Source organism: Lotus japonicus, chromosome 6 (assembly GCF_012489685.1).
Source record: "Lotus japonicus ecotype B-129 chromosome 6, LjGifu_v1.2".
NCBI classification, from domain to species: Eukaryota; Viridiplantae; Streptophyta; class Magnoliopsida; order Fabales; family Fabaceae; genus Lotus; species Lotus japonicus.
Genome location: NC_080046.1, coordinates 83,788 through 108,284, shown reverse-complemented (window position 1 = coordinate 108,284; position 24,497 = coordinate 83,788). Strand labels below are relative to the sequence as shown.

At 37.1% G+C, this 24,497-nt stretch overlaps 1 long non-coding RNA gene and 1 other non-coding gene across 5 annotated transcripts; both read left to right on the top strand.

The window, feature by feature from the left end:
- The first annotated feature begins 274 nt into the window (after nt 1-274).
- Nucleotides 275-6,579, top strand: LOC130726773 (uncharacterized). Of its 4 annotated transcripts, XR_009014996.1 has the most exons (7): nt 277-464; nt 1,073-1,169; nt 2,164-2,284; nt 2,581-2,645; nt 4,475-4,697; nt 5,683-5,865; nt 6,218-6,579. It is a non-coding gene; the product is annotated as an uncharacterized LOC130726773 (long non-coding RNA). The 4 variants fall into 4 exon arrangements; XR_009014993.1 differs by having other exon boundaries at nt 275-464; nt 4,475-5,865; XR_009014995.1 differs by having other exon boundaries at nt 275-464; nt 4,475-5,944.
- Nucleotides 6,580-15,255: 8,676 nt separating this feature from the next.
- On the top strand, nt 15,256-15,362 carry LOC130727067 (small nucleolar RNA R71). The gene has a single exon (XR_009015107.1). It is a non-coding gene; the product is annotated as a small nucleolar RNA R71 (small nucleolar RNA).
- The last annotated feature ends 9,135 nt before the right edge of the window (nt 15,363-24,497 follow it).

Genomic DNA, 24,497 nt, shown 5'->3' with positions numbered 1-24,497 from the left:
AAGAAGTAAATAGATCGTGGGTTAAACTCTCGCAAATGTTACTCTATGGAGGTTTCCCAACCGCTGAGAAATCATACGCCGAGAAGAGATTTTACGGTCGTTCTCTTATTCACATTTGAGGACTGTAAGAGACAGTTAAAAATCACCACATCTATCTACTACATCTTATTTGTGAGTTACTATTCCTAAAAGACCTCCAATAGAGTTCCTCCATGTGTCCTTCTTGCTTGACTTTTTTTTTCCCAACCCAAATCTCTTAAGCCGGCCCTAAATCTGGTCACTCAACTCTCTCTCATTCTTCTTCCAAAACTCAGTTGCACGCCACCAACTCTCTCTTATTCTTCTCCCGTGCCAGCTGCGTTCGACGTCACCACGCTCAGAAGATCTACTATCCGCGATCTTCGGCGTCTTCCCATGGCTTCTCCGGCGTTGGCCATCACGTCGCCCCATCAATCATTACGTGGGTAAGTCTTCGTAACAGTCCTTCTGTGAACTTCAACTCACTGTAGCTATGTAGTTCTCATACGCTTCCTCCTAATTTCGTCCTTTTTTTCGTTTTTTTCATCTGATATTGTTGATTAGATGTTCCTTTTTTGGGGGATTTGGTACTTGGTTTGCAACCATTCCCTATTGTTATCTTTAGTTCATCCAATTTTTATGCCTCTGTCATTTCCATTCTGATTTGAAGTTGAAATTAGGTTTGTAGATCTAGGGTTATAGGTGGAGTTCTTTACACAACATTTTCTCCTTTGAATGTTTCTTCAGATCCATTTGCCTATAAATATGCTCACACAACTCTCACTCCACCACAATTCACACAATCCTCACTCCAAAGTCGTTCTATATTTTGAGTATGGGTATGTTTTTACTCATTTTATTGAACTGTTTGGAAATTGTTTGAACCTGAAGAACACTAAAGAAATTTCACTATGGGTGAATCTTATTATTTGGTTGGTGAGTGTACTGACAATCCTTTAAAATATGTTTAATTTCATATTTATCCACTTTATCTCTATATATGTTGATGTTCATTAGTCCATTTGGTCATTCATTTTTAATTTTTTGTATGAAGATGGGATTGGCTTGGTAACTGGTGTTTCTGAGGAGAAGCAGTATCTGAAGGATTCCAAAGTTACTAGGGTTATACAGATGGAACTAACAGATGACAGGTATTCATGGTCCACCTTCACCCCTGTTTAAATAATTTTGTTAGGCCCATTAAAATAAAACAGTTGTTTTTCTTCTCATGACATTGATCTATTCACTTTATGTTTCATGTGCATTAAGCATGATTAGTTACTTTAGGTAGTGATTGTCATTTGGAAAGGTTGCGTACTTCTTTCTTCCAAGTGATTTAATAGATAATTACTTCCATGGTATAAAGTTAACCTTCATCATCACCAATAAGCATGATAAGTAACTAAAATATATGTTTTTTGTGTTTTATGTAGGCTTTAAACTTTAAATTTCTTTTGATTCAGTATGAAACTAATATTAATCAAAAGTAAATTGTTTGCTCTTCTTTACTTATTTTTCCAATAGTAAGTTTTGTTTTCAATCTTCCTGGTATGTTCCTAACTTTTCTGGTGTACATATGATTTTTTTTAATTGAAAGCTTAGATTGTCCAGCAAGAAGCTCCTCATCATGATCATCGTATAGTTGTTGACTGTTATCATGATTCATGTTCAGATCAATATCTTTTCTCAAATTTCCTTAAAATGGATAAGAACCACCTCTATGGAAAAAAGTATATTTATATTAATGTGAATTTTGGTGCTTATCAATGGCTATTTTGTTATATCTATTCTGTTGTTGTACTCCTCCTTCCTCATTTATCGATATGGAAATAGAAATGAAATGAAGTATTTTAAGTGTATATGACCATGCTATTAATTGAGATGGTTTCTCAAATATGCTATGGGATATTATATCCATCCATATAATACATGGTTTTCTTCCAATATCATGCCATGTGACTTTATTACCAATATTGTGTACTATGTAATATATCTTTCTAGCAGAGTTCTTCTACTGGTGACACATTTAAAGGAGAAAGGGCAATATTATAGATGTCTCATCAGGTCATCTATGTGAGGGCCAATCCCTTAATAACTTATTATGTTTGACAGATTAAATTAATGTGTTTAATTTGTCTATTGTAGGGGAAGTTGCAATGGTCTTTGTTTGGGAACTTTGTTGACATAGTTAATGAGTTTATGGCTAGAGGGTGGGATGGTCCTCAAGTAGCTACAGTGAGGCTGGCGAAGGTCAACCTATACAAAGGTTTGTTCAATCAATCCAATAGTATTACAATTAATGTGGCTGGTACTTTAACCTTTGTGGTAATTTATGTATTTTTTTTACTCAGTCACCGCCATTATAAGCTACTTTTGTTGACTACATACTATATATTAAATATGAAGCCAAAATACCCATTGTTCACTAGGCTTTAGAATTCATGAATCTTGAGATGTTCCTTCACTATATACCTACCTCTTTATATCAATTCGCACAGAAGAATTTTGAAACCATACCACTTTACTCATGGATCTAAATGAGAGTTTGATCTTGATTTGTAGGTACGAGTTGATGATGTATGCTCATAAGTTGGTTTATGTTCTGTCAAAAGGGATCAATCTAAGAGGTTAGGAAGTTCATGGGTTTTCCTTTTTTACATGAGCAATTTTACACATCAATGTTTTGCATTAGTTTATTGAAAAAAATATTCTTTTCATGGTTTGTTTGCGATTTTGTTGATGTTGTTTGCAATGATGTGGCTGGCTGCTCTTCTTCCTTCCTCAGCTAATTTAGTTTTTTCTGTGAGATAATGACAATGAATAATATTGAATAGTAATTAATTTCACAAATTATTATTCTGTTTCTTCTATGCGTATATATATCATTTAATTATGACTTTATTTAAATCATAAAAATGGTTCAATTGTTATAAATGTCTGATTTAATGTTGGGAACATGGAATTAAGTATAGGTAACAATCAATCTTTCACGTTACCTTTTTCCAATCAGATTTTTGCTTGAATCTTGGCTGATTTCCTGCTATACAATGTTAGAATTCAATTTAATTAATATTGTTGTCTGCTCTTCTTCCTTCCTCTGCTTGACCGAGTTTAATTTTTCCTACCTTCATTATTTTTTCTATGTTTTGACAGTGAATGTTCTCTTTCTTTTTTTGGATTTTTATCTTTTTTGTTTTTTCTAATACTATTGTTTCTGTGAGAGATGGGTGTTCATCTTGAATGAAAACTATTAAAGTTTTCTTAATTATCTATATATATATGTAAAGCTCACTTGAGCTATAAATATTAAATGCATTAAACAATGAAGTTAAACAAATTAAATTTCTATTCAACTTTCAATATAATGAAACTTTCGAAACATTTCAATTTTTATGATTCTTGTCTTTACACATGTCAATATGATGTAACCTTTGATTAAGTTATGTAATACTATTTTTATTAAATACATTAAATATAAATATTGAAAACTGAAAGAAATTAACTAGAGACTATTTAGCTACCTATACTAAATAATAAAATTATAAACTAAATTTTGAATTTGTTTTTTACATTACTCATTTATCATTTCTTTATTTCAGAAAAAAAAAAATTCATCAACTATAAAAATACTACATTAAATCATATGAAAGTATTATATATTAAATAGTAAAAATATAATATACATTAGATAATAAAAAACCCATGTTTGTATTAATTGTATTAACTATTAATTATAAATTGCAGTTACTTATAAAAAAATGGTTTATTCAATATTAATTAAAAAATGTTAGAATATTAATTATCAATCATAGATTGAAGGAAAGAAAATTAAAATAGAACTAAGTAATATTTTTTATACAAAAAATACTGAGAGTTAAAATTAATTATAATAAAATAATATTTATTAAAAATAATTAAGAAAAAGTAGTCTTTAAATAAAAAGTCACTCTATGAGTATTTACCATTAACTATAATATGTGTGTATTCGTTGAAAAAATTCTTCAAATATAATTTTTGATCTATTATATATTAGTAGAAATGACTTGAGAAAGAATAACAGAGTAAAATAACTATAACTAGAGTTGAATAATTTAAATTTAATAAATAATTCTTTACACTGATAAAATCATTTCATATTGTAATTTTAAAAGTTAAAATTACTTTATTGTTGATATAAAGTGTAAAAAAATATGTCATTATAAATTATTTATGATATTAAAAACTTATTATTTGATTTAATATATTTCAAATTCACATAATGATTTCTATATTTTTAAATGAATAAAATATTAAGACTACTTCAGTGCTAATTATTTAATATCAATTACTAGAGAGAAATGCATGCGTGTTTAATAACAATGTTGTTTCACTTGAACATATATGAGACTATTGCTTGGTTTGTGTGTTTTGGTGAGTCAAGGGGAAGTGGAATGATTGTTCATATGATTTGGAACAGTTTGCTAGAGGCTTTGAGCGTATTAAATGGCCACGAAAACAAAAGATGCCACGAACAGTATATTGGGAGCCACCGTCAGAAACTGTTTTGAAGTTTAATGTAGATGAGGCGTCGAAAGGGAACCCAGTGGTGAGTGGTATTGGCGGGATTTTGAGGGATCAAGCAAGGGATTTGTTAGGTTCCTTTGCAAAAGGAACTGGAATGTTGTGGGCTTTTGACGAAGGTTCAAGCAGTGTTACATGCTTTGTTATTTTTCCAGAAATTTAAATTTTCAAATGTGGTAGTTGAGAGTGATTCCTCCTCAGTGGTTGGGTGAGTACGTCTATGGTAGATAAGAGGTCATTGGGCTTATAAAAAAAGATAGGAGGTCATGGAAATTGGAACATGTATTTAATCATATAGATCATCTGATGTCTATAATTCATTGTGTTGGTGTGGTGCATGTATTGAGTCAGGAAAACACTATGACAAACTTTTTGGCAAATCAAGGGTGTGGTAGGGAACAACAGATATGGGTCTGTTGTGATCCAATGTAATTATCTAAATGAGAAGGTTTTTCTCATTTTTATTGCGTTTCTATAAGGTTTTCTTTTTTTAAAAAATGTCAATTATCAAATTTGAGTAATATTAATTATTTAGATTTAGAGAACTCTAATTCTACTCAATGAAATGTCTCACCTCCATTGTTATTTAAATTATTATATTTTATAATTAAACATATTTATATATTTATTAAAACTATAATATCATATATAATTTTTAAAATATTATAAATAAACCCGTGCAACGCACGGGTATAATTTCTAGTTTTTAGTATTTGGGGTTTTAGTGAAGTTGATAATTATGAGAGAAGAGATACATCTTTCTCTAGGCAAGAAGACTAAAATGACTTAAACGTGATGGTCTTTGTTTGATTTAAAGCTGATGCTCTCAGCTCTCTATTTGACTTATTAATAGGCTTAGTTTAATTAATGATGGTAGGAGTCCATATAAACTACAATGCAAAGAATCACATCACCAATGGAAAAAAATGACGCTTTAAAGGTTGATTCTATTTCTTGATTTTTGTTAGGCATGATTTGTCTTGATAGCACAACTTGAGTTTGGAGTGTTGTCGTAATTAGCCAAAGTGTTCCCTAGATAGATATGGTAAAAAACTTATTGATTTGATTTATTCTCTTCGTGGTATGTTATCATTTTACTTGCAGGAAAGCTGACATGCTAACCAAAAGTGGTGCATAAATAGAGGAAGTTGTGCTGATGACAGAGCTATTGTAGGAAATCAAGGAAGGACACTGTGTGGATTATGGAGTTTGATTGGAATAACATGATCCACTTTTTTTAAGAAGAGACTAATGCAAGATGCAGAAAAGGCTGAAGGATATGAGAAGGTTAGGCTACTCCCTCAATGCACAAACTCTCCATTCTATGATCACTTGGTATGCTGCCATTAGAGGGAAATATCTGGAGGTAACAAAGTTGTGTGGTGAGATGAAAGCTCTTGCTTCTTTATCCTCCATCAAGTTTGATCAGGAACTTCTGGATCATATACTGTTTACATTTGTGAGGGGTGGATTCTTCTTTCGAGCCAATTAAGTAAACGGCCTAAATATAGATTAAGGAGACGATATTGCTATAATATTTTATATTTTGAAGAATTGGTTGTGTTCATCCTTCTCATACTCAGCATTTGTTTCTTCTCGGTTGCGTTTGCATTTCGTGATATAGTTACATTTCATGCAGGTTGAAGAATGGAATCTCCAAGTTTTGTGTTTCAAAAAACCGAAGAAGTAAAAGGAGTCAAGCAGATATTTTTATCTACTTAAGATATTAGAAAACTCTGTAATTTTTTCTAACTTTTATAACTCTATCCATTTTGAGAGCAAATATTTAGAGCATTTATTATTTTGGAAGAAGATCAAAGGACAAAGTAAGAGAAGAAGCAAAAGAGGAAACTTGCATCAATCTATGGAGAATGTAGAAGAAAGAAGAGCATCATTGACACTTAAGCATGCATATCTAAGTACTCTATTTCAAGTATTTTTACTGACTGAGTGTGACATGGAGAAGGAATTATAAATATTAATAAATACAATAATGATTTATTTGTGGAAAAATATTTTATGTGTAGAATATTTTAATATTAATCATTAAAGAATTACAAAGAGAATCTTATCATTATGCTATTGAACTCAACCAGATTCATGTGCACTCCATATAAAACTGATTTCATTGTGGTAGTGAATATTTTGGGAATACAATATTGCTGGTCAATAATTCATTATTCCCATGTTTATCACAATCTTTTTGAATATTGATATTTGTATTAACTATCCCCCAATACCCTTTCATGCAAGGAACCGTCCAAGTCTTTTTGCTGAACACCTCCTGAAGATTCTAAATTCATTGTATCTATTTCATTATTTTGGTGGCCTTTTTTGCTTTTTTGGCCCAATGTAAATTCTGCAATCTGTATCCAAAAACCATCTCCTATCGCCATCCCTAATTGACCCAATAACCTTTATTTCATATGTTAGATTATTTTGTTACTTTGCTTGCCATTTACATCCAATAATGTGCATAACAACAATCATATAGAGTGCGTAGCACATTTCAAACTGGAAAACTATCCAATTAATCTCCACACTGAAAATGATATGTAACAACATCAATAGAAAATAATTGCAATCAGTAAATACGTCATTATAATATTCCGTACTCACCTATATTCTATCATAATAATTAGTAGTTTATTCAAATTAAAATTCCCCGTGCATAGCACGGGTAAACGTGCTAAATACTAGTATGCAAGGAATGATGTTCTCTCATTCATATTGCAGCAGTTCAAAACGGCCGGTAAATACTGGTATGATGAAATTTTTAGGCTTAAATAAGTTTTTGGTATCTAACCTTTACCAAATGCTTGGTTTTCATCCCTCGCCGGAGCAAAGGTGAGTTTTAGAATACCCAATGCCATGCATTCCATTTCTGCTCACGCCATAGATTAATGAAGCCATCAAGCTTCTATCTACGCTTTTAGCCAGGAATCTTTGAAAGGATTTTTCATACTTAGATTCATGCTTACTATCAGAGGCATCGCATGCAATGACTTCTTCTAACTTAGCAATTTTATTCTTAAGCACAGAGTTAGAATTAACTAAAGCATGGTTATCATTTTTCAAATCAGATATGATTTTCTCATGTTCAGAAAGAGTTTTAGAGACAGCAGATAAGTTCTTTTTCAGCTTCTTATGCTTAGACAACAAAGAGTTATACTTATCCATAATATCAGACAAAGCATGTTTCAGTTCAGAAGTAGAGAAAGAAGCGAATACCTCATTTTCATCGTCTGAATTAGGATCTCCTTCTGATTCTGAGTCAGAGTCAACAGCTTCCTTTGACTCTGCTCCTTTGTCTTTGACAATAGCCATGAGTCCTTGGACTTCACCATTAGAGTCAACATCCTCTGACTCTGATTCATCAAAAGTCACCATCAGACTTTTCTTGGTCTTGAAGTGCTTCTTTGGCTTCTTGTCCTTCTTCAATTTTGGACAGTCACTTCTGTAGTGCCCAGATTCTTTGCACTCAAAGCATGTGACTTCCTTAAGTGATGACTTCTTCTGACCTGAGGATTCAGACTTTCCTTTGGCCTTCCCAGAGCCTTTGTACTTGCTCTGCTATGCTTCCAGATTCGGTTGAGTCTTTTAGAGATCAGAGTCAGCTCATCTTCATCAGAATCTTCTGATGCTTCTTCAGATTCTTCTTCTTCAACTTGAAGAGCTTTTGACTTTTCTGCTTTAGCCTTCTCAGATTTGGATTTTAAGGCTATTGACTTCTTCCTCAGATGTTGCATCTCTGAGCGCTTCAGCTCATGGCACTTCAGTATGCTGATGAGTTCTTCTAAACTCATATGCTCAACATCTCTTGTGAGCTCTATTGAAGTCACCAAGGGCATCCAGCTTTCAGGAAGACATCTGATGACCCTTATGACATGATCTTTAGTTGTGTAGCTCTTGTTGAGAGGTCGTATTCCAGCTACAAGCAACTGAAATCTGGAAAACATTTCTTCAATGGACTCGTTTGGCTCCATGACGAAGGATTCATACTTTTGGATCAAAGACAACGCCTTTGATTCTTTGACTTTCTTGTTTCCTTCATGAGACATCTTCAGAGATTCAAAAATGTCTTTTGCATACTCACGATCTGTAATCTTCTGGTACTCTTCGTAGGAAATAGCACTTAGAAGAATTGCTCTAGCTTTGTGATGTTGTGAGTACAGCTTCTTTTGATCTGCAGTCATCTCTGACCTTGGGATCTTCTTGCCTTCTGCATCAACTGGACGCTCATAGCCATCCACAATAATATCCCAGAGATCTGCATCAAAACCCAGAAAGAAACTTTCAAGTCTATCTTTCCAATATTCGAATCTTTGACCGTCGAACAAGGGAGGCTTTGCATTGTAACCATCTTGTAAGACCCAAGTTTTTAAGCTTATGCTAAGTGAATAAACTTCTTATTCACGAATAGGGTTGATGTGTCGTGAAGGGAAACCTGAACAAGAGTTTAGTAAATGAAATAAATGTATGAAGGAGAAAGTTCAGGAAAAGTCTGAGGTTCGTATTGAAGTCGATAAAAGTTATAGCACGATCGTTATACACCTAAACCTAGGTCAGAAACCCTAGTATATAGCTAGTTTTCACTTATAGGCACGATGGAAGTTAATTCCAAAAATCTTCAGAGAAATGTTAGAACTTCTCTTTTTCCATATCTCACAATCGTTTCGAGGAGAAAAAAACACAAAACTCCTCCATTTTCTCTCCTCAAGGCCGCGAGCTTCTCCAAGGAAGAAGAATTTTCTTCATTACTTGCTTGATCGTTGATCCGTTAGTTGCTGCTTCAAGGTTTCGAGGTATAGTCGCTAATCCTTACCTCTGATCGCTTTTTCCATAGCTTTTCTGTAGACTTTTCTGAGCTGATAGTTTATGGGTTTTTGCAAAACTATCCCGAATCTTTCATTTCTGATTCTAAACCTCTTCTTTATGTGCCCAAGATCACTTCTGCCGGATTAGATTTTCCGTTATGTCGCCGGAATTCCGCCGGAATCAATTTTAGCCTTAAATACCCATTTTTGGAATTTTTGGAGTAAAGCTTCAACCTTTAGGCTGAAAACTATCGCCTTAGCTTAGTGCTAGTAGGATTAGTTGTCATAAACGTCGTTGGTGACGTCCCTGCAAAATTTGGTTTTTGGGATTTCAGTTTTGAAATTTCTAAGTTAAAAATCATGACCAAAATACCCCTGCGACAGTTTTTGATCCGATAATTTTTCCGAGTTCAGAATAACCTTAGTTACGGCTAATGATAGCATAGGAACCAAGTTTGATCGAAGAAAAATAGAGTTCCCTAATTACCTAAAGTGGCCGAACCTATTAAGGGGGAGGAGGAAAATTTCCTTTTCCGAAAACTTGTCTTTCGCGCTAGATTATCGTACCTTGGAGCATGTACTACTTCGTGTGACCTTAGTGATGTATTGATAGCTTAGTTTCCGATAGATTTTGATTGATTTCTGTGGTTTTGTTCTAAAGGTGATTTTGAGGAATTTCCCGAGGAACAAGACTTTGCTTGTGAAGAGGAGTTAGGAGATCACTCTGGAGAACCTACAGGTGAGGGCTTCTCACTGAATCTTTAGTTAATGCTTAGGGTCGATGTTTTCGACATTGTTTACTGTTTATGCACTGGATTGTGTGTGATTGGAAAATGTTTTCTGAGGCTTCGGCTGACAATGTAGATGATTCATCTACTGAATGTTTTTGAGATTGACTTACATGCTATGTGCTATGTGGGTAATCTAGGATGTGTGGTGTATGCTTTATATGCTAAGTGCTAAGTGTTTATGATGAGATTTATTGATATATGACATGTTGTTGATTGTGATGATTTAAATATGCTTTGCACTGGAATCTGAGATTCTGAATGGTGAGAATAGCGGGCAGGTCATGCCGATTTTATTTTGAGAGTTTTGAGAAAGTTTGATAGGACGAACGAGGTTCGGGCCTTATTTTTGTTTAGTAGATCGAGACATTCTCTGGAAGCGACTTGGGATTGGGAGATCCTGAAAATGTATAAGAATTGCGATAAGACAAAATAGAATCTATTTTATAAAGAAAACTCATAAGACCTTAAATAACCTCTAAATCTTTAAGTAATGATAACAACCTCGAAGGAAGGCATTGGAAGTCAAATCTTAATTTTGGAAAAAACGAGAAGTGTCGTCGGATCCAAGTGTTGAGTATGTCGTTGTTGTGCTGTTGGAGCAGCGTTTGTTGTTGTGCTGTTGGAGCAGCGTTTGTTGTTGTGCTGTTGGAGCAGCTATGTTGTGGGGCTATCCTGGGGATAAGTCCGGGGAACTGATAGTTCCCGAGTATATGATACTCTTGTGCTGTTGGAGCAGCTATGTGTTGTGGTGAAGTGTGTCTTTTGGTCGCAGAATCGACGTTACCTTAGGGTAAGCTTTTAGAGACTTTAATTTACCTAGAACACGTGGCGACGTGTCGAGTGAGATTCGGAGACGTTGTTTGACTAATCATCCTGCATACATGCAACATTAATGAGGTATTAACACAGGACGTACTCTGGACCTCGTCGGTTTCCAAAATGGTCATAAGACCCGGAATGCCGTGAAAGAGCGTTTGTAGACGTCTCTTGTAGCAGACCGAAATGGCAGACCTACGGGTTTACTACTGATCTGACTACCGCTGATGTTGGAGTAAGAGGCACACGGGCCGAAATGGTCCCACCGTGGCTGGTGTTAGGGCTGATCCGTTTGATGTCCATCCCTTTCCGGATTGCATATTGGTTGACTGGGTTAACCTGCATATCATATCTTGCAACATGCATACTAATTTAGTTGTTGAATGTGATTGTTATTTGTTAATCCTAATTGGAACATGTTAATTGTTATTATTGCTGTTATGTTCATTATGGAATATGCAACCCTAGGAAGTTATCCCTAGCTATAAGCCTAAGTGGCTATTCTATCATCTGTATCTATCGATGCTATTATTTACATAATTCTTTGGAGTTGACCCTCGCGTCTTCTGTGTGTGCTTTGGCGGACAAACGCCTTTTGTCAGATGTCCATGGCGGACTAGATCATGATGGTTCACCCTTCGGGGGGAACTAAAGTTGGGATGCTGGAACAGGAGCGCATCGCGGTAGCGAGAGGAGGACGGATGATGTACATAGACTAGGTCGTTCTGGATTTCGAATTCAGACGACGATCATGCTAGCATGTAGGCTTGAGTGTTAGTGTGAGCTCCTCGAGATGGGATTAGTGTAGGAGTAGAGTCTTAGCTCTGAACAACATTTATTTCTTTGGGGACAGGGTAGTTTCCCACCTATAGCTTTTGTGTGGTTTCTTTACGGGAATTACAGAGAGTTGGTTGGACTTAGGAGGTCTTATTTTCAGACCATTGGGTCGGCTTATTCTCAGTTTTGAGGGATAGTGTTGCGGACACTTACCTTTTTCATTTTGTTTGTATATATTGCCTACGGGCGTTACATCTTTCTCTTTCCGTCACTGGAGGTTTACTCGTGACGAGGTTGCTACTACAGCGGGGGCTGTTATATATATTGTACGTTAGTTTTATTGCTTTTCGCAATTGGGTTTTATTTAATTCAGTTTTGTCTTAGTTATTATCAAAAAAAAAAAATATATATTCACGTTTTTCCGCATTAAGTTTATTTTTGGTTACTAAAGTGACGACACCGAAATCGGGGTGTTACACATCTCTTTGAGTTTCACTGGTGGTAGCCATTGTTTTTCACACTGGCCCGGATCACTGAACACTGTTAGGTGTGGTAATCAGAACTTGCGCTCTGATACCAATTGAAGGTATGAAAAACGGTAGAAAGGGGGGGTTTGAATAACGTTTTCAAGTAAAAACTTCCACCTTAAAGATTCTAGCAAATCTTTCGAGAACTTAAGTGCTAAAGATAAGAGATAGAAAAGCACACAAGAATTATTATCCTGGTTCACTTGATAAATCCCTCAAGCTAATCCAGTCCACCCGTCAAGGTGATTTCTTCCTTCTTAGAATGAAGGCAATCCACTAATCAGGTAAAGTGTTACAACTGCACTTGAAACCTACAAGTGACTAACAATTACACTGACTTAGCTCACACTAAGATTCACTCTCTTAGTCTTCTCTAGGATCTGATCAACCTTGATCTCCTAAAGGTAACTTAAACAAACTGTTTAACAAAGAAAGTTTACAAGAGATTTGCTTCTAAAAAGCTAATAGTAAACACAATGATTTCAGATGAAAGAATGCTTGAAGGTTTTTGAAGATAGCTTGTGCTTGTGTAAATTCTTCCAACCGCATCTTTCAAACTTCAGCCTCTATTTATACTCCAAGGATTAGGGTTTGAACGCTGCATGGAAATGCTACCGTTGGAGGGCAGTTCTGGAAATTCCAGCTTCTGCTGTGGCTGAGAACGTTAGGTAGGTCGTCAAGATGGTACAATTACTTTTGTACTTGGATAGTGACTTGACCTTTAAACCTAGGAGACTTCTGATCAGGGGAATGCTTCATGTTGGAACTTGTGAAGCCGGTTGATCAGAGTCAGAGGGAAAGCACAGATCCTCTGACCGTTGTATCTTCTGATTCTGAACTCAGAGGGAAGTACATGGTCTTCAGAGTTTCTTGCTTCTGGACATCAGAGTTTCCACTATTCAGCTTCTGGATCTTCAGAGTCTTCTACACCATCAGAACATCTGAACCTTCAGTGTTTCTTGGTTATCAGAACTTCTGGATCTTCAGAACTTCTAGTGACTGAGTCCACATCAGAGCTTGTATAACTTCAGATCTTCTGAAGCTTTTCTACTGTTCATAGTGAACATAGATGTTGCGAAAGCGTTGCTTGGGTCACTCTTTATGCACAGTGCTTCTGATTTGTGTGAGATTGAATTGAGGTCAGAGCCTGTAAATAGCACACTCAGAAAAACACGTTAGAGTACCATAATTGTTCATACTCAAATGTTAACTTGTAATCATCAAAACATAAGAGTTGTACTACACGATCAAAACTTGATCTTACAACTTAGACCCCCCGTACTCGTTACCACTAACAAGCTTGATGAGAGCCGGATGAAACTCATCAACTTTTTCATTAGCTTTGGGGGTCTCTTCCGAAAGCTTGGATTTGCTTCTAATCACATCACAAACAAAATCATTTTCATGGTTAGTCTCAATCATAGGATTAAAAACAGAAAACCGTTGTCAACATGGAGAATGAGGTGACCCTTGTCAACATCAATCTTAGCTCTACCAGTAGCTAAGAAAGGTCGACCAAGAATGAGAGGAATCTTCTCATCCTCCTCCATATCAAGCACAACAAACTCCACGGGGAATACATACTTGTCTACCCTCACCATGACATCCTCCACAATCCCATATGGAGTCTTGAGGGATCGATCCGCCATTTGCAAGGAGAGCATGGTTGGAGTAACCTATCCTAAGTTCAGCCTCTCAAACATGGTGAGCGGCATCAAATTGATGCTCGCTCCAAGATCACACAAAGCTTCCACATCCGCCATGCCTTCAATTTCCACCGGAATAGTGAAACTTCCGGGATCTCGTCTTTTCTTCGGCATTTTCCGCTGCAAAATGGCACCACATTCCTCCGTCATCAACACTGTCTCATCTACTCCCTTCAACCTTCTTCTCTTATGCAGAATATCCTTCATAAACTTAGCATATATAGGCATTTGTTCCAAAGCATCGGCAAAAGGAATACTAATGTGGAGCTTTTTGAAAATATCAACAAATTTTGAAAACTTTTTATCTAAGCTCTTCTTAGCCAATGCTTTAGGAAACAGAACCTTGCTAGTTTCAGGAGTAAGGTCAATTATCTCTCTCGCCTTGATAGGCACAACTACTTCCCCCTCAACCATCTTCTCTCTCTTTTCTCCCTCTGTTTTTTTCTTCAATTCATTCATCACTCTTCCACTTCTAGTGGTCACAACAGAGGCATTTTCTTGCTTAGGATTGGGGATAGTGTCGGAAGGAAACTAACCTTGAGGTCTCTCGGCTATTTGCTTGGCCAGCTGGCCAAATTGATTCTCAAGATTCTTGATAGCCGCCTCTTGGTTCTTGTAATTGTTCTCCGTTCGGTTGATGAAAGTTTCCACCAACTCCTCTAAGCTTTTCTTGCTACCACCACCTTCAACTTCTCCTCGCTCTTGAGGTTGTCTTGAGCTGTGGCCTTGGAACCGTTGACTAGAAAATTGCCTTTGAAAGCCACTTCCTTGCCCATTATTCCCTTGCCTCCAAGAAAAATTAGGGTGGTTCCTCCATCCTGGATTATAAGTGTTTGAGAATGGGTCATTCCGAGCTTGACCCATGGCTTTCACTTCCTCCTCTGGTCTAGTCTTGGTGCATTCTTCACTGTCATGTGGCCCTCCACAAGTCACACACTCCACTTTGGCAACTCGACCTCCAATCACCTTGGTCGTCTTCATTTGATTTTGAATTTCATTCATTTGCTTGGAGAGTTGCTTGTTGGAGGCCATTAGTTGATCATAAGCTTCAACCTCAAGGACTCCTCTTCGGGCTTGGCGCTCATTACTAGAGTTCATGGCTCTTATAGCCATTTTTTCAATCAACTCGTACCCAACTTGTGGAAGTAGGGCATCGAACTCTCCATTTGAGGCCGCATCCAAGCCAAACCTCGAAGAATATTGAAGACCATCATAGAACTTTGCCACTTGTTCAGCTTGGGTGAGGTTGTGTTGAGGACACCTCTTCAAGAGCTTTTTGAACCTCTCCCAAGCTTCATAGAGATTTTCATCGGTGGATTGAGCAAACGTCATGATGTCATTTTTAAGCTTTCTCAAGAGGGCTCTTGGAACAAATCTTGTGGTTAATTTCTCGGCTAGATCCTCCCAAGATGTAATGCTACCTTGGGGCTGTGAATTCAACCACTCTTCAGCAGTGTCCCTCAAAGAGAAAGGAAACAAACTCAAGCGGATGGTGTCCGCTGAAACATTTTGAACTCGATAAGTGTTGCAATTGCGGATGAACCTCCATGTGTGCATGAGGATCTTCAAGAGCACCTCCACCATACTGATTTTGGCTCACCAAGTTGTTGAATTCCGGCCTCAGCTCAAAGTTTCCCGTGCCATCGGGGGAAACTATGCTGCCCGGATAATCGTACCTCATGGCAGCCGAGGTGAGGTCTCTAAGAGAACGATTGGCATTCTCTGCTTCTTGCTCTTGAAGTCCTTGAGCAATAGCCTCATTCACTCTTTCTTCAATGTAGGCTTGCAACTCCTCCTCCGTCATATGGACAGCCATGGCGGCTATCTCAGCAGCTCTTTGCTGAGCTCGACGACGATGGAGAGTACGCTCTGGCTCCGGATCAAACACCAATGGATCCGTGCCAAGTATACCTTGCATAAATTGAAATCACAAAAACAGAGAAAAGGTCAGTAACACCTATTCAATGCAATGCTTAGTAACACAAACAAACAAACTCTTCAACTTAAATCGAAAACCACAAACAATCCCCGGCAACGACGCCAAAAACTTGTTGGTCAATCTGCAAGTGCACAAATATCTCCGGGTTTAAAAATATCGAACCACAGGGATTGTGAGTGAGAATTGTTGATTTAAGTCTAAAATTTGCAAGTTCTTAAAACAGTAAAATTCAGAAATTGGTTTGGGTTGTTGGTGACAAAAGTTTTGCGAAAGAGCAATGTTCGAAAATGTTGAAATTAACAATTAATGGAAAATTGCCTTGGGTTGTTGATCATCTAATCCACTTTAGTTTACCTATCCTATGCATGTGACATCTTGATTTTTCTCTTGTTGCTTTAGCCTATGTACTTACTAGTTGATTCCTCACAAAAGTAATTCTCTCAAACTGAAAGTTAAGCCCAATTCCTTGTGTACTTAATCATTCATAAGAGGTTTTTTTTAAGCATACATATTCAGGCCAACAAAACCCTACCCTCACTCTATGCCTAGAAGCAAGTATAGAAGGACCTATTCCATTTCATGTCCCTAAATCATAACAAACTTCCATTTGATTATAATCTAGCCTATAGCAAGGGTGCACCAAAGCTAAACATGCATAAAGGAATTGAAATACAAGGTAAATCAAGAACTCATGCATAGATATAGGATTTAACAAACTAAAACTTCATAGAATCTCTTAACCCAAAGTAATAAAGGGAACTAGCCACTCATGGCTAGTGAATTCATAAAGAAAATGCAAATAGAACCTGAGAAAAATACAAGTTGGAAGCCTTACTACAACCCCAAGGTTCTCCTCAGCTCTCAAACTTGATCTAAAATGAGTAAAATGACTAATTCTCAAAAGAAATTGGCCTAAGCCTTATTTATAGCCACAAAATACGAGTCTGGGCGCTCAGGCGCCAATTCAGAGCGCCTGAGCGCCAATTGCATGCCCAAAACATGCTCTCTGGAGCTAATTGGCGCCTATGCGCCAATTCCCAGCGCCTGGGCGCCAATTCCAAAAACCCTCTGAAAATTGCACTAGCGCCTAGGCTCTCAAGCCTCGCTAGAATGAACTTTTCAGCTTCTTGTAACTCCTCTTCAGCCCTCTTTAAGTCCTCCTTCAATTCCATGCTTCTTGGCCTTCTATTACCTTCAGTTTCTGCTCTCCAAACCTAACCAACAAGTCAAGGAAGAATCTAAAAGCTCAAAGAGCTCATTAGCACAAGAGGTCCTTCATTTAACACAACAAAACCATGCAAGTCATAAACTTACTTAAAATGCAAGAAAAGTCCCTATAAAACTACAAAATTACCAAAACAAAGTAAAGACTCAAGAAAAGATAAAAATGCATGAAGCACTACATGAGACTCAACAAAAAGACTCAAAACAAACAAAGAAATGACCCTAAAAACACTACTAAAATAGGGTCATCAATCATGACAAAGGTGGAATGATTATTTGGGAAACGTGGCATTAATCCTGAAAAAGAAAGGCAGCGTGTTAGGCGAAAAGTTGTAATCGTTGACGCTGATTGGTTTAAATTCAAAAAATGTTAGGGTTTGACATAACGCATTAAATGGAAGGTACCGTAACTGAAGCTTATTGGTTGAAATTCGGGTTGACAGAGTTCGCTGGGAATCGAAAAGACATTTCAAAAGTGGTAGTCGAGATTCAGGGGATTTACTGACTTAAAAACTACTTCAGGGCGCAACGCGTGGCGAACGCAAGACACCTGTCAAAGTGTCATGAGTTAGGGCACGTGCGCAGTACTGGCAAGGCGAGGAGGTCAAGTGTCATCGCCCTGTGACTGCTTGTGGACTCAGTTTTCCTAGGAAAATGGTGGTGCAGTGAAAAGTTTAGAACACGAAGATTTTTGACTTTATTCTCCCAGCCATGTTGGCAATTGTTTTTTCATTTTGTTAAAAACTTTAGGTTTTATCATTGTTTAGTCTTTCATAGTCCTCGCCTTGGTTTCTTCTGTTTAAAGACACACTTAGCTCCCATGCTTCGAGCTCAGTGTCTTGTGGACTTGTGGACTAGGCGAGACCACAGGGTCCCTCGCCCAGGAGACTCAGCCTTAGGCGCGGAACATGCCTGGACCTTGGGCCGCTCTCCCCAAGGCCCAATCGGCCCATTTAGACAGATTAAAGGCACGAAGGCCCAACCCCAAATCTATAAATAGGGGACGGTTACCAATTGTAAGGGACTCTTATCTCATTTGGCAATAACAACATTGAAATTCAGTTATACCTTTTCTCTCTAAACAGTTAAGAGTTCATCTCTCAGATTTCCGATCACATTCCACACACTCTAGGCACCATGCCTTGATTCTATGTTCTTGACCGGAACAACAATTGTCTCTTACCCCAAAGAAAAAATTGACAAAATTCAAAAGAGAAAATGAACTCCATGGCCCGGATGGAGTTCCAAAAAGAAGTAAAAAAAACACAAATATGAACTCCAGTGCAAAGGTGGAGTTCCAAAAAAAAAGGAAAAAAGTTATGAAATAACAAGGGGTTAAGAGACTTGTGTTAAGTATCAATTGCTTTAAGCTCCGGTTTTCATGAAGGACCACACTAAAATTTTGTGCAGCCTTAGTTTTCCTTAGGGACCACCTACCTTGTGCTTTACCTAGCCAACATTACAACCTTTTTCAAGTCTCATTGAATAATGCATTGTCAACTTTAGTTGCTCTTGAGTGAATGATTCTCAGAACCTATGAACTTGCTTGTGTGCTTAGTGCACTAAACAATTGTCTCATGCTAGGATGTTAGCTCTAAATGCTTCTCATAGTGGACTCTAATTCTTCTTTGTTTGAGGGTTGCACGAAGTTGATTGTTGAATCTTTCTCTTGGAACTAACTGCATTTACTTGATCCTCCGGTTTTCTGAAAATGTATCCCTCTTTTGGCATGTGTTTTGGGAGTAATTCTTGGTGCTTGAGGGAAAGCTAATCTTAGTGACACTCGAGGGCGAGCTGTCGTTGAGTATAGTGGTGTGATGACCCGGATTTCGTAGTGTTTTTAGGGTCATTTCGTTGTAGGTTTTGAGTCTTTTTTCTTTGTCTCATGTAGTGTTTCTTGCATTTCCATGCATTTTTATCTTTATTAGTGTTTTTGCATTGCTTTAGTAATTATATAGTTTTATAAGGGTCTTTCTTGTATTTTTATAGATTTTAGGACTTGCATTTGTTTTCCATGGAATTGTGAGGACTATTGTGCTTGAAAGCCCTTTGAATTTCTTGATATTTTTCCTTGTCTTGGTCCTTAAGTTCTTCAGCAGGTAACTCATGAAGAGGGAAGGCCAAAAAACTTGAAGAATTGAGGGAAACATTCAAATGGGGGTTACAAGAAGCCAAAAAGACCATCAGAACGTGTGTCTGGCGCTCGAACGTCAGGCATGGGCGCTCAAGCGCCAGCCTTCCAGTAGCAAGGAAGTTGGCTTCTGCCTTATGGGCGCGCGCTTGAGCGCCCCAGCTCGACTATTTTGCCTATAAATAGGATTCTAGTCATTTTCTTTTGTATCTTTTCATACTTTGTAAAATTCAGAGGTAGAGGATCATCTAGGAGAGTGAGAGAAGGCTTCCAAGCTTGTAATTCAGGTTCGTCTTGCCATGCTTGGCTAATCTCTCTTCTTATGCTTTGGTTTTCATGAAAGACTTTTCATGTTTAAGTTATAATCTTAAGTTCTTTCCCACATGATCTTCTTCTTTCTTTGAATACCATTTTCTGAATATCAATCTAAGCTTGTATGCATGATTTCTTTATGCTTTTCTATAATCAGAACGGAAGTTTGTTATAGATTAGGGAACCGATTTGGGATTACCCCTTCTATCTTGGCTACTAGGAATAGAGGAAGGGTTGGGGTTTGTTGGCCTGAATTTGCATGATCTAAAACCTCATATAAACGATTAAGTACACAAGGAATTGAGCTTAGCTTTTAGTATGAGAGAATTGCTTATGTGAGGAATCAATAAGTGAGTAACTAGGCTATAGCATCAAGGAGAGATTCATGAGTTCATGTGCTTAAAATGATGTGCTTAAATTGACTAGTTGAACAAGAACCCAAAGCATGTTCTTTTACGAGTTTATGTTTACTTTTCCTTATTACTACACAAGGCTTAAACCGAATCTATTCACTCACAATCCCTGTGGTTCGATATTTAAAGCCGGGTGGATTCGTACACTTGCGGATTTACCAACAAGTTTTTTGCGTTGTTGCCGGGGATTGTTTGTGGTTTTTTGTTTGAGTTACGAGTTTGAAGTATAGTCTACCTAAGACTATAACTTAGGGCTGAATGGGAGGCAACCCATGTTTTTTTTTTCAAGTTTACGTTTTTGTTTCTTTTGTTAGTTTTTCAGGAAATAAAAGTGGAGAACACTTGGAGGCACTCAATCACTTGAAAGGAGGTTCTTTTCTTACTCTAAGTTTTTGTCCATGCATTTTTAGCATATTTTTATTTTATAGATTTTGTTTATTTTTTTTATCATGTATTTTTTTATGGAGTCTTTTGTACCTTGGTCTTTATGCCCTTTACTTAAATGACATGTTCCCAAGTGTTACTCACTCACATGATGCTGGTTTTGAAAATGTTTTTAAGTGGATACTTTGTGCTTTCTTTTGGGGAGTGATTGTATGTTTGGGAAAGAGAGTGAGAGACTTCGATCTTCTAAGTGTTGTCTTGAGGATAGAGTTGATGTGTGTCCACAAGGGTCCATCTTTGACCATTCACTATATAATTTCCCTGAAGGATCCTGACTGACTTGCACTTCTTGGTTCTGTGTTTCATTTTTCCCACCCTTGAGAGTAGCTCCATGAGACTTGCATTTTTGAGACTGAAAGGTTTTCTTGGTCTGCAGAGCTTGTACTTTATATATTTGTCCCTAGTTGACCCTTTTGAGCCTTATGGAGATTTTATTGTTACCTTGTTTATTTGGGCTGAATGGTTGGTTGGATTCAATGAGGAGTTGTGGTTCTTAACTCTTAATGGAGCTAGTTTATAAAAAATGCAATTGTCTCTTAACCCAAAGAAAAAAATTGACAAAATTCAAAAGAGAAAATGAACTCCATGGCCCGGATGGAGTTCCAAAAAGAAGTCAAAAAAAAAAAAATGAACTCCAGTGCAAAGGTGGAGTTCCAAAAAAAAAAGGAAAAAAGTTATGAAATAACAAGGGGTTAAGAGACTTGTGTTAAGTATCAATTGCTTTAAGCTCCGGTTTTCATGAAGGACCACACTAAAATTTTGTGCAGCCTTAGTTTTCCTTAGGGACCACCTACCTTGTGCTTTACCTAGCCAACATTACAACCTTTTTCAAGTCTCATTGAATAATGCATTGTCAACTTTAGTTGCTCTTGAGTGAATGATTCTCAGAACCTATGAACTTGCTTGTGTGCTTAGTGCACTAAACAATTGTCTCATGCTAGGATGTTAGCTCTAAATGCTTCTCATAGTGGACTCTAATTCTTCTTTGTTTGAGGGTTGCACGAAGTTGATTGTTGAATCTTTCTCTTGGAACTAACTGCATTTACTTGATCCTCCGGTTTTCTGAAAATGTATCCCTCTTTTGGCATGTGTTTTGGGAGTAATTCTTGGTGCTTGAGGGAAAGCTAATCTTAGTGACACTCGAGGGCGAGCTGTCGTTGAGTATAGTGGTGTGATGACCCGGATTTCGTAGTGTTTTTAGGGTCATTTCGTTGTAGGTTTTGAGTCTTTTTTCTTTGTCTCATGTAGTGTTTCTTGCATTTCCATGCATTTTTATCTTTATTAGTGTTTTTGCATTGCTTTAGTAATTATATAGTTTTATAAGGGTCTTTCTTGTATTTTTATAGATTTTAGGACTTGCATTTGTTTTCCATGGAATTGTGAGGACTATTGTGCTTGAAAGCCCTTTGAATTTCTTGATATTTTTCCTTGTCTTGGTCCTTAAGTTCTTCAGCAGGTAACTCATGAAGAGGGAAGGCCAAAAAACTTGAAGAATTGAGGGAAACATTCAAATGGGGGTTACAAGAAGCCAAAAAGACCATCAGAACGTGTGTCTGGCGCTCGAACGTCAGGCATGGGCGCTCAAGCGCCAGCCTTCCAGTAGCAAGGAAGTTGGCTTCTGCCTTATGGGCGCGCGCTTGAGCGCCCCAGCTCGACTATTTTGCCTATAAATAGGATTCTAGTCATTTTCTTTTGTATCTTTTCATACTTTGTAAAATTCAGAGGTAGAGGATCATCTAGGAGAGTGAGAGAAGGCTTCCAAGCTTGTAATTCAGGTTCGTCTTGCCATGCTTGGCTAATCTCTCTTCTTATGCTTTGGTTTTCATGAAAGACTTTTCATGTTTAAGTTATAATCTTAAGTTCTTTCCCACATGATCTTCTTCTTTCATTGAATACCATTTTCTGAATATCAATCTAAGCTTGTATGCATGATTTCTTTATGCTTTTCTATAATCAGAACGGAAGTTTGTTATAGATTAGGGAACCGATTTGGGATTACCCCTTCTATCTTGGCTACTAGGAATAGAGGAAGGGTTGGGGTTTGTTGGCCTGAATTTGCATGATCTAAAACCTCATATAAACGATTAAGTACACAAGGAATTGAGCTTAGCTTTTAGTATGAGAGAATTGCTTATGTGAGGAATCAATAAGTGAGTAACTAGGCTATAGCATCAAGGAGAGATTCATGAGTTCATGTGCTTAAAATGATGTGCTTAAATTGACTAGTTGAACAAGAACCCAAAGCATGTTCTTTTACGAGTTTATGTTTACTTTTCCTTATTACTACACAAGGCTTAAACCGAATCTATTCACTCACAATCCCTGTGGTTCGATATTTAAAGCCGGGTGGATTCGTACACTTGCGGATTTACCAACAAGTTTTTTGCGTTGTTGCCGGGGATTGTTTGTGGTTTTTTGTTTGAGTTACGAGTTTGAAGTATAGTCTACCTAAGACTATAACTTAGGGCTGAATGGGAGGCAACCCATGTTTTTTTTTTCAAGTTTACGTTTTTGTTTCTTTTGTTAGTTTTTCAGGAAATAAAAGTGGAGAACACTTGGAGGCACTCAATCACTTGAAAGGAGGTTCTTTTCTTACTCTAAGTTTTTGTCCATGCATTTTTAGCATATTTTTATTTTATAGATTTTGTTTATTTTTTTTATCATGTATTTTTTTATGGAGTCTTTTGTACCTTGGTCTTTATGCCCTTTACTTAAATGACATGTTCCCAAGTGTTACTCACTCACATGATGCTGGTTTTGAAAATGTTTTTAAGTGGATACTTTGTGCTTTCTTTTGGGGAGTGATTGTATGTTTGGGAAAGAGAGTGAGAGACTTCGATCTTCTAAGTGTTGTCTTGAGGATAGAGTTGATGTGTGTCCACAAGGGTCCATCTTTGACCATTCACTATATAATTTCCCTGAAGGATCCTGACTGACTTGCACTTCTTGGTTCTGTGTTTCATTTTTCCCACCCTTGAGAGTAGCTCCATGAGACTTGCATTTTTGAGACTGAAAGGTTTTCTTGGTCTGCAGAGCTTGTACTTTATATATTTGTCCCTAGTTGACCCTTTTGAGCCTTATGGAGATTTTATTGTTACCTTGTTTATTTGGGCTGAATGGTTGGTTGGATTCAATGAGGAGTTGTGGTTCTTAACTCTTAATGGAGCTAGTTTATAAAAAATGCAATTGTCTCTTAACCCAAAGAAAAAAATTGACAAAATTCAAAAGAGAAAATGAACTCCATGGCCCGGATGGAGTTCCAAAAAGAAGTCAAAAAAAAAAAAATGAACTCCAGTGCAAAGGTGGAGTTCCAAAAAAAAAAGGAAAAAAGTTATGAAATAACAAGGGGTTAAGAGACTTGTGTTAAGTATCAATTGCTTTAAGCTCCGGTTTTCATGAAGGACCACACTAAAATTTTGTGCAGCCTTAGTTTTCCTTAGGGACCACCTACCTTGTGCTTTACCTAGCCAACATTACAACCTTTTTCAAGTCTCATTGAATAATGCATTGTCAACTTTAGTTGCTCTTGAGTGAATGATTCTCAGAACCTATGAACTTGCTTGTGTGCTTAGTGCACTAAACAATTGTCTCATGCTAGGATGTTAGCTCTAAATGCTTCTCATAGTGGACTCTAATTCTTCTTTGTTTGAGGGTTGCACGAAGTTGATTGTTGAATCTTTCTCTTGGAACTAACTGCATTTACTTGATCCTCCGGTTTTCTGAAAATGTATCCCTCTTTTGGCATGTGTTTTGGGAGTAATTCTTGGTGCTTGAGGGAAAGCTAATCTTAGTGACACTCGAGGGCGAGCTGTCGTTGAGTATAGTGGTGTGATGACCCGGATTTCGTAGTGTTTTTAGGGTCATTTCGTTGTAGGTTTTGAGTCTTTTTTCTTTGTCTCATGTAGTGTTTCTTGCATTTCCATGCATTTTTATCTTTATTAGTGTTTTTGCATTGCTTTAGTAATTATATAGTTTTATAAGGGTCTTTCTTGTATTTTTATAGATTTTAGGACTTGCATTTG